Consider the following 9,976-nt stretch of genomic DNA (forward strand, 5'->3'; position numbering starts at 1 on the left):
GGTGGTGGAAGTATCAAAGAAAGTGCAGGAGGGGTGGACTGAGATGGTATGGACACCTGTTGAGGAGAGATGAGGACCACGCTGGGAGACATACTATGGGAGTGGAGGTGCAAGGAAGAAGAAGAAGAGGAGACCAAGAAAGAGATGGAACGACTGTGTGAGAGGAGATTTGTACATGAGAAGGGAATTGATGAGGCAGAAGTGCAAGATAGAAAAAGATGGAAACGGCTCATCCGAAACGGCGACCCCATATAAAAATGGGAAAAAGCTGGGAAGAAGAAGAAGAAGAAGAAGATTTTATATATATATATATATATATATATATATATATATATATATATATATATAATATAATATAATATATATTAATATATCATATATATATAAAAATATATATATATATATATTACATATATATATATATATATATATATATATGTAGATATATATATATTATCTTATATTTATATATATATATATATTATTCATATATATATATCTATATAATATATATTATATATCTATATATATATATAGTACTATATATAATATTTATTATATCTATATATATATATATATATATAGATACTATCTTATATCTATATCTATATATATATATATATTTATATCTTTATATTGTATATATATCTATAATATACTATATATATATATATGATATTATATATATCTATTTATATAGTATATATATATATTCTTATATATATATATTATATTATATTCTGTATATATACTATATATATATATAGTATATATATACTATATATATATCTTATTTTTTATATTATTTCATATATATATTATATATATATCTATCTATATAATATATATTCTCTCTTTGGTTTATATATATATATAGATCTATTATATTTTATATGTATATATCTATATATATATATATATTATATATATATATCTTATATATATATATATTTATTATATATATTTCTATCTTATATATATCTATATATATATCTATATATAGATATATATATATAGTATATATATATATATATATATGTATATATATCATATATAATATATATTATTATATATCTATATATTTATTATATTATATATATATATATATATATAGATATTATATATATATATATATATATATACTATATATATATTATTATCTATATATACCTATATATATATATATATATATTATATATTAAATTTTTTTTAAACCATTGCAGTCATGAAAAATGCACTGAAACCATTATTATTATTATTATTATTATTTTATTATTATTTTATTATTATTATTATTATTATTATTATTTTTATTTTTATTATATTATTTTTATTATTATTATTATTATTATTATTATTATTATTATTATTATTATTATTATTATTATTATTATTATTATTATTATTATTATTATTATTATTATTATTATTATTATTATTATTATTATTATTATTATTACAAAACAGTAAATTATACCAATTATTTTTACATTGAAATAATCATTATTATTGTCTATAGTAACATTATTATTGTATTAAAAAAATACATTATTATTATTATTATTATATTATATTATGATTATTATTATTATTATTATTATTATTATTAGTTATATTATTATTATTATTATTATTATTATTATTATTATTATTCCAATAAAGCTGACATCAGTCTAACCCCTGACATATGAATAGACGACTAAGAAAGAACGCCCATCACATCTCCACCTTCTTCTTCTTCACAAAATTTTTCTTGGGAATTTCTGATCACACGACGCCTTCGTGTCCCCATATCCTTGAATCTCTACTCATTAGTACGAACACCAAGCAGCCCCAGGGCTAACTTCCAAAATCCCGAAGTCATGTGAAAGTTGAAAACGCCACATGTCACCCTCCACTTGAATTTCGGCGAAGGGGGACGGGTCCTTTTGTCAATTTTCCAATAAGCAGGTCGAGTCTCTCGAAATCCGAGGGTTTGCTTGGACATGTCTGCAACAGGGTGGCTGGGAATCTTGATTTCGTGTGGGTATTTTCGAAATTTTGTTGCCATCAGGCTAGCAATACCCAGCAATTCGACGAAGGCGTGGTTTAGGTAGGCTCAGGAAGAGGGGGCGTGGCATCTATGGGCTATTTAAACTCACCTCCTTGGCTGTTATGAGGCAGTAATTGTCTCTCTCTCTCAAGAGAGGGACAAGGGACCAAGAAGCTGCTCCTCCAGCTTTCTTCGCCTGCCTTCGAGAGGTAATATCCAACCCCAAATTAACTTTGTTTTTATACTTTACATGTTATATTTTATGTTGTATTTCTTTATTTTATGTCTCTGTACAAATGTCTGGTTTTTCTGTCTCAAATGCTGTTGCGTTCTTTATTTTACAACAGGAATAATCTGATTTTATATCCGTGTTTTTCAATTTCTCGTTTTGTGTAGGCAAAGCACCTCATATACTTGATAGCTTACTCATAATTTATGTTTGTTTCTTGCTCAAATTAATAACACTTTATCAAGATTTGTCTTACGACTATTTTACACATAACACTTCTCACTGTAAATTAGGTTATTGTCATACTTTTTCTTCCTATAAATTAGGCGATCTGTATTACTTTTTATTCATAAATATCGAATCGTTGATATTTATGCTTATCAATCACGAAATATCTGCAAATAGTAATTCTAGTATATATAATTGAGCTGCTACGTTAGCAAGCAATGCAGTAGGTTTTCCTCGTCTGCTAAGTATCAGTTAAGTTGTTAATAAAAATCGAATTGTTATTATTCTATAGCAAATATATCATTCACGTCTTTGTAAATGTATTTTACGAGTTTAATGCACTCCACAACAAGAATATTAGACGCTGACATGATTTTCTTTGAATCTTATAACTAAAAATCCCACAAGTTAATATAGCAAATATATTATTCACATTTTTATTTTGGAAGTTCATAGCATTTCATAACAAGAATATGATTTTCTTTAAATCGAATAACTAAAAATACAACAAGTTAAACTTTAATGCAAATATCAGTTATTCATATAATACGAAATATTCCAAAATCTTTTGTACGGAAATCAACATAGCGTGTATGTTGGGACCTGTGTATTGACATGTAGCATGTGAATACAGTAATGAGAGTAACTTAGTCAGTATTCTAATGTAAATATAGGTAACAGTAGGAAGCAGTTCATTACTGTCAATTAAAAATTAGCTTCAAAATAGTACAGTAATGAGAGTCACTCAGTTAGTACGCAAATGTAAAGATAGGTAACAGTACGAAGCAGTTCATTACCGTATTTAAAGAATTGGCCTAAAAATAATGTTTACGCTAGACCAGTGAGGGTTACAGAACTATATTGCTTTTGATTTACAATCTTGCCTATGCATTGCGGAACTGTTAAACCAGTTTAGAAAGCAGTTAAAATAGAAAGAATTACATTTACACCGTCTTCCTCCAAATGGCATCAGTTCATCTGACCAAAGTTACGTAAATCATATATAATCAGATCTTTCTCTCTCTGCTAGTATACCATGTTGTCTTATTTGCAAGTGACTGAACAGAGATATAGAGCAAACTCGAGTGACGAAAATATCACAAATTTTAGTGGGGTGGACCTTTTGTCTATTTGTCTACAGCACCCACACCACGTCAAACCCAAGAGGAGGAGGAGATAAAGATATAGATAGAGATACAGATAGCGACGATGTTTATATACATCCATTTACCTATATCGCCAGCTATCGTATATAGGTCTAGAGATAGCATCGGCGACCCTGAATGACCCTTTTGGCGACGCCGCGTACATAGTCCTGAAAAATGGTTTTGTTGGTATGAAGGATATCAGTCCGGGGCAATCTGTCTTTCCTAAATGGAAGGCAGGTCCCTCTGGCGATATACGCACCTTGATCTATACGTGCGGGATAGTTTAGGTTAGACCTTGGGTTATAGTGTGTTTTCTGAATGGAGCGAGTTAATTAGCTTTTTTATTCTTGCGAATTACCTTAAGATTCTTTGCTTCGGATAAGGGGTAATAACACGAGTAATAAACGTGATAAAACGGCAGAATTATTAACATTAATTTTCGACTGATTTTGTTTCCGCCTTCAAAATCAAAGTGTGGTAACTTTTATGACGATAAACAAAAATACATAAGTACTATTTTATTCCTTAAGTCTAAAAGAAACAGGTTAAATCCTCCATAGAAATTTTTATTCCAACAAGACTTTAAATCTATCGAAATGATTTCTTTGAGTTATAGAAATAAACAGGTTAAATCCTCCATTAAAATCTTATTCCAATAAACCTTTGAATCTATCGAAATTATCTCTTTGAGTTATGGAGAACACTGCTATATATGTTGTTATAGATAAATGTTTAAGAATCACATAGTTATAGGTACCGCAGACTGTCATTAAATCGTTTTCTTTCACTGTAATTAAACCGTTTTCTTTCAGTATATCTTAGTTTTCTATGAGCAGTAACTATACTTACTCTCTCTCTCTCTCTCTCTCTCTCTCTCTCTCTCTCTCTCTCTCTCTCTCTCTCTCTCTCTCTCTCTCTCTCATGATTATGTACGATTTGTGATACTAAACTTACTCATCAACAACAGATGTTTCCACAAACCACACAAACAATTGCCACGTCCAAGATATTACAAATTGTGACAGGACAGTTTGTTTGTACCTGCTCCTGAGCTGTTTGTGTCCATTACAGCTTGGCACAGTTACAAACAATCCGTTTTCATTGTCACTTACGACGGTCCCGTCACCTGAGGTACAGGAATGAGAATGGAAAAAGACATATATATAAGTCTAGGTATTTCATGTGTAGTAGTACTATGCAACTGATTTCAAGTGTAAGCTTATATGTTAAGTGTAAGCCTTTATTGTAAGTTTCAGGTTTCATGTTAATGAATTGTTTCAGTTTTAAGTCTGCGAGTTTTATATTAATGCCTAATGAATGAATCTGGTTACTTTAAGCTTATTAAGGTTTACGAATGCAGCTTTGCTTGTAGCCTATATATGTGTGTACTAGACCTATAGCCTACGTATGTAAGTAGGCTTTTGTTTCTGAAGGCATCCTAATGTTTATAGATGCATATAGACGGTTACTCAAGCAACGCAAAATCTAACCATTAAGTAAGAAATGTTCTCATACCAGGGAATATGTACGTTGTTAGTTTATTTTCAGTTTATAAGGATTTTTTATTTAAAGATAAAGTGTAGCTTTTATCTTTACGGTATTTAATTTAAATTTAGCAGTTTTGATTATATCTATAATGATTGAGAAAGCATTCTTTGTTAATTGATAGAATTATTTGATTTGACAAACTGGCGTCACATCTACAGCGATCATGGGGTCCCTGCAGTGAATTGGGCTGCAATCTACAGATTTACTGTTAATTTGGGCTGAGAGTACTTGTCAATTAATTATTCATTATAAACGTAATTCATTGGCAATTACTTCCTGTCCACTTTAGCTCTTGCTACGTCATCTCGAGCCACTGGAATCTCTTCCAGGAATTTCAGGAATTTCGGTAAGTTGGAGTAAATGTATAACTTTAGGAATGTAGTTTACCCCAGAGCTTGAAAACAAACGAGTTGTGTTCCAAGACTTAGATTCCAGCTTCTGGAATCTGTTAAGAGTGAGGTTCCAGATTTTAGGCTATGTAGTATGAGTGATTGTTCAGTTCTAGAAAGGTTGCGAGTGATGATACAGATTTTGGAATGTTTACATGAGTTGTGTTCCAGATTTTGGGTTTTGAATGGGTGATGATCTAGATTTTTGGATGATCAACGGTTGATTTTCCATATTTTGGAATCCGTGTGAGTGACGACCTAGATAATGGAATGAACATTAACGTTCCAAATTTTTTTAGGACTTATTTTAACGATGCTAATGACTATACTAATTCCCTATCCAGCAACATCAACTATACGAGAAACATCTCCCCAAAGTCAACTTTTCCATTCGTGATGTGTTTTTCTGACATCAGTGGATGACATGACTTTGAGGATTATGATTTCCAAAAGCTGCCAGTCCAGATTATTCGTCCATCTTTCCAGGTCACAAATTATTCGTCCATCTTTCCAGGTCACAGATTATCCGTCCATCTTTCCAGGTCACAGATTATTCATCCGGCTTTCCAGGTTATAGATTATCCGTCCATCTTTCCAGGTCAAAGATTATTCATCCATCTTTTCAGGTCACAGATTATTCGTCCATCTTTCCAGGTCAAAGATTATTCGTCCGTTTTTCCAAGTCTCAGATTGTACGTCCATCTTTCCAGGTCAGATTGTATGTCCATTTTTCCAGGTCATAATTGCCACGACCACCAAAGACTGGTTTATGAGGAAAAGCTGCGCTATGTAAACCCAACTAAAAATGAATGACAACCCTGATTCTGGAAGGAACATTAACGTTCCAGATTTTTGAGGAGTTGTTTTAACGATACTAATGACTCTCTAGCAACATCAACATCTATAAGAGAAACATCTACCCAAAGTTATAGTCTCAGCGTTGGGATGACAGTGTTTCCAACATCTGATGTTTAGGAGTTTGGCTTGAGTCCCGAGTAGGCCAGAAAGCCGAGAGGTACCTCTGAAACAAGAAAAGTCACTCAACGCTTTTTTAGCAGCCTCATTGAGTCCCAGTGAGGTCGGATAGGCCACAGATTGAGTCCCAGCGAGGTCGGATAGGTCACAGAGCCGAGAGGTACCTCTGAAACAAGAAAAGTCACTCAACGGTTTTTTAGCAGCCTCATTGAGTCCCAGTGAGGTCGGATAGGCCACAGATTGAGTTCCAGTGAGGTCGGATAGGTCACAGAGCCGAGAGGTACCTCCGAAACAAGAAAAGTCACTCACGCTTAAGTTTCAGCCTCATTGAGTCCCGGTAAGGCCGAATAGGTCACAGAGCTGAGAGGTAGTACCTCAGAGACAACACGAATTTATATAAATAAAACTGCAGATTATCAGAGCAGGGGTAGATATTGCTGCAGCACACCGTATTTGGTATGAAAAATTGACACATAACAGATATGATGTGCATGATGCGATATATCCTTACGTGTCAACAAAGAGCTTGAGAATCAGGAATAGTAGTTATTCCGATGTTCAAAGGAATTTACGGCCATCGTTTCTTCAGCTTTTCTTCAAAGCCATTAACACATTTCGTTACAGGAGGGTATCCTATCACCATCCTTTTTTGGCCATTTTTAAGGAAAAACTTGTCCAAATCCCTTTAACTCTCAAAGACACATTTTCCTTATTTATATCTTGAACATTTAATTTCCAGAAATATTGTCGACATTTTATTTCAGGCGGCATTTTTTTTGTTAACCCACTTATCGGCAATTTTTTTTGAGGGGAGAGGGTGGAAAACATTTATGGATTTCTTCTAGTCTTTGGCTTCAATGTGATACATTTTTCTTAAGAAAAAAAAATCGCATTTCCTTATTGTCATCCTAAACACTCATTTTCAGAAATACAGGCAAGATTTTACTTTGAGCCAGTTTACAAGACGAAGCCATAAATAATATGATATCCTGAATGATTTCCTCTCATCCTGAAAATAAAAACCTCATCTTTTATGAATAACTTGTTTTTTCATGATAAGCAGGCGTCATGCCAGCACGAGATCTCGCCCCAGAAGTAGCCCTAATAAGACTTAGCAGAAGCTGGGTTACTGGAGTAAGGGTGGATTATGAGCACATGCACTAATATCTATTACCGTTTAAAGAAATTAATAATAATAATTTTCAGTGTCTCTCGGTACTTCCACAGTGTTCAAAAATTCAAAATTATTATCTAATTTGTAACTGAATCCGCATTATTTTCAGACTACGTCATCTGATAACGCATAGATTAATTATTACCAGATTCCGTTGATGGTTTTAGAGCTTCCGAAAATGCAATATTATTTCAAATATATTTTAATCTTAGTTTTTTCTCAGATCACAGCTCCTAGTGACATGCAAGAAAATATTTTCGAAATTTTTTTTCTTTCGGGTTATAGGATTGCAGAGAGGAGAGAGAGAGAGGAAGAGAGAGGAGCACGAGAGGAGAGAGAGAGAGAGAGAGAGAGAGAGAGAGAGAGAGAGAGAATTCAACATTGTTGTTTCAGATATCTAAATACATTTAATTTTTTTCCTTACATTAGTTTTCGAGAATTCAACGTTGTTTCAAATGTATTTAACTTTCGTTGCAGTTTACAGCATTCGGTAACGAGAAACAACCTTTTCTTATTTGTGTTCGAAAACTCAAAATTATGGTTTCAAATTTATTTAGTTTTCCATTCAGGTTGCAGCATTGCGAAGTAGAGAAGCAGTCTATGTTATTATTATTATTATTATTTATGGAGAGAATCGGGTGTGAGCATGGCATTTCCGTAGAGGAAATAGTTTTATTTATAGATATTTCACCAACGGCTATGCCACCGTTACACCCGATAAATTGCGACGCTGCGTTCTCTTATTATTATTATTATTATTATTATTATTATTATTATTATTATTATTATTATTATTATTATAGATTTTGTTACGCTGCATGAAATGCCAATATGTGAAGAGTCCTTGGGAAACTCACGCAGGGATGCAAAAGGATTCTGTTTAAAGGACTCCCTATTAATTAAGGATGCTGGGAAGGATATCCTTTCAAATAAAGGATATCCTTCGAAGGACTAAATTATCTTTAGCAACTGTATGCTTCTTAAAGATCCCTGAAAAACAGACCACTGAAAGGGCCTGCTACTGCTACTGCTGCTTTTTCTCCTGCTACTTTTCCTGCTGACTGCTTGCTGCTACCTGGAGGGGATGCTATCTCGATCTCGACGTTGGTGGTTCCTGAACGTCGTTTCGAGGATAGCACTCCTTCCGGATAGTGCTATCAACGTTGGGGGAAAGGCGATTGTCATGGTCTCTCTCTCTCTCTCTCTCTCTCTCTCTCTCTCTCTCTCTCTCTCTTCTTTGCATTATCGTGTTCTGTTCCATCGTCTTTCTGTCTTTTTTTAGTTCTGTATTTGGATGATCTCTCTCTCTCTCTCTCTCTCTCTCTCTCTCTCTCTCTCTCTCTCTCTCTCTCTCTCTCACTCTCTCTCTCTCTCTCTCTCTCTCTCTCTCTCTCTTTACATTGTCGTGTTCTGCTCCATCGTCTTTCTGTCTTTTTTTTTTTTTTTAGTTATTATTCTGTATTGGTATTATTTCTCTCTCTCTCTCTCTCTCTCTCTCTCTCTCTCTCTCTCTCTCTCTCTCTCTCTCTCCTTTGCATTGTCGTGTTCTGCTCCATCGTCTTTGTCTCTTTTTTTAGTTCTGTATTTGGATGATCTCTCTCTCTCTCTCTCTCTCTCTCTCTCTCTCTCTCTCTCTCTCTCTATGAACTTGCGTTTTCAGAAACTCCGGATTCTTTTTAATTTTTCTACATCTATATAATTTCCCTCATATCCTTTAGAATGATTTCGTATCTTACATAGATCTTTATTCAGCCGCAATATGGCATTTAAATGCGTTCAGTGACACGATTATTCAGGCTTCTTTTCAACGTGCTGTCAGTAAGACTGACTCCCCAAGGTCACCTGCTGGATCAGCTGCGCAACTGCAGAAATGCTTCAAAAGCTGAGGACTGCAGGTAGTGTTTTTCAACCCGTTAATTGGAGGTAATGTGTCTCACCTGTTAATAGCAGGTAGCGCTTTTCATCTATTAATTGCAGGTAGTAGAGCTTTTCACCACCTTTTAATTGCAGATGCAGTTCTTCACCTGCCCATAGCAGGGCGCCGAGGGATTTTCTTCGAAGGCACCGCAAGCCTAGAGTTATCATAGACGTGTTTTGAAATTTTGGTTCATGTCTCTATAACTCTGGGCCTACGGTATCTTTGACATACTACTCCAAGAGAACTACTAGAAAATGTCCCTCTCTCAAGTTTTGGTGATGTTTCTTTTGTTATTTATGTATTGCTTTGTGTATTTTTCTAATAAGTGGATCTCT

The sequence above is a fragment of the Macrobrachium nipponense genome, chromosome 44, assembly GCF_015104395.2.
Source record: "Macrobrachium nipponense isolate FS-2020 chromosome 44, ASM1510439v2, whole genome shotgun sequence".
Classification (NCBI taxonomy): Eukaryota; Metazoa; Arthropoda; class Malacostraca; order Decapoda; family Palaemonidae; genus Macrobrachium; species Macrobrachium nipponense.